The 1,208-nt window shown below is 45.0% G+C and overlaps 1 long non-coding RNA gene across 1 annotated transcript in view; it reads right to left on the bottom strand.

Annotated features, from left to right (window-relative positions):
- Nucleotides 1-627: 627 nt before the first annotated feature.
- LOC106725051 overlaps nt 628-1,208 on the bottom strand; it is a 61,410-nt gene continuing 60,829 nt past the window's right edge. The window contains exon 4 of the long non-coding RNA XR_001360916.1: nt 628-722. This is a non-coding gene — a long non-coding RNA (uncharacterized LOC106725051). The remainder of the gene's footprint in view (nt 723-1,208) is intronic.

Genomic DNA, 1,208 nt, shown 5'->3' with positions numbered 1-1,208 from the left:
TAACACTCTTCGGATCCCCAGGAGCACAGCACATGTGATTGTTTGCTTTGAAACCAGAAGGCAGGTTACACAGTAATTACCTCTTTGTCTATTAGCAGCAATTACGCTCATGTCGGTAGGAGGTCTAGAATGACTGTGGACTCAGACGCTTTCTCAGAAAAATTCTATTAAGTGTGTAACCAAGAAATCATTACAGAACCCTTGAAATTATAGCGTTACCAGGGAGGGGAGGAAGGATGGAGAAGCGGGCTGACTGTGGGGGAGGGGAGCTTTCCTCCCCTTACGTCCTCGTGGCCCGTGGAAGTCGGCGGGCACAAAAATGGTGAGAAGTAATAACAGCAGCTATTTGTTGCTACTTCCTGGGTGAAAGGCATGGAGCTGGGGCTTTACACACCCCAGAGCCAAATTCCTGAGTGATGCTCCGTCCTTCAGGGTCTTCCCAGGCTGAGAGGAGCACACAGATTCTCTGTTTCAAGGACAGGGAGGCTGAGGTGTCCAGGGAGGAGGCTAAAAGGTCCAAGCCTGAGCTGGGAAAGAGTTCAGGTCTCAACCTTCCAGAACCATTTCAAACCAGCCAGGATGGGCTGAAGCCAGGCCATGGGCCTTGCCTTCCGTGTTATAGCTTTTACTCTGTCACCAACAGGAACCACTGAAGGGGTGGGTAGAGACATGGCTGTTGATCCTTCTGTTGACTGGATAGACCAGGCGTTGGCAAACTTTTTCTGTAAAAGACCAGGTAATAAATATTTGAGGCTTTGCAGAGCATCTGCTCTCTGTCACGACTGCTCAGCTCCACTGTAGTAGGGCAAAAACAGGCCAAGACAGTATGTAACAAAATGAGCATGGCTCTATCCCAATAAAACTTTATTTACAAAGCAGGCTGTGGGCCAGGTTTTCCCATAGGCTGTAGTTTGCCAAGCCCTCATCTAGATGCTGGATTTGAAGAGTGTATATATTCTAGGTTCCTATAAGTCAGATTCCCACCTATTTATCCTATTTATTTTTCTTTTATTCACTGGCATATTTAAATGAATCATTGGACTAGTTAAATAACAATTAGCAGTGATAGCAATTATCATATTAAGTTTTTAGAGCTACAGAGTTATTTCATATAAATTATTTCACATGATCCTTACATAATTTGAGGACATAAAGCAGTGGTTCTCAACCTTCCTAATGCCACGACCCTTTAATACAGTTCCTCATGT

The sequence above is a fragment of the Myotis brandtii genome, unplaced genomic scaffold (genome assembly GCF_000412655.1).
Source record: "Myotis brandtii unplaced genomic scaffold, ASM41265v1 scaffold132, whole genome shotgun sequence".
In the NCBI taxonomy this organism is placed as follows: domain Eukaryota; kingdom Metazoa; phylum Chordata; class Mammalia; order Chiroptera; family Vespertilionidae; genus Myotis; species Myotis brandtii.
Note: the sequence above shows the minus strand (reverse complement) of the source record. Positions and strands in the feature narration are given on the sequence as shown.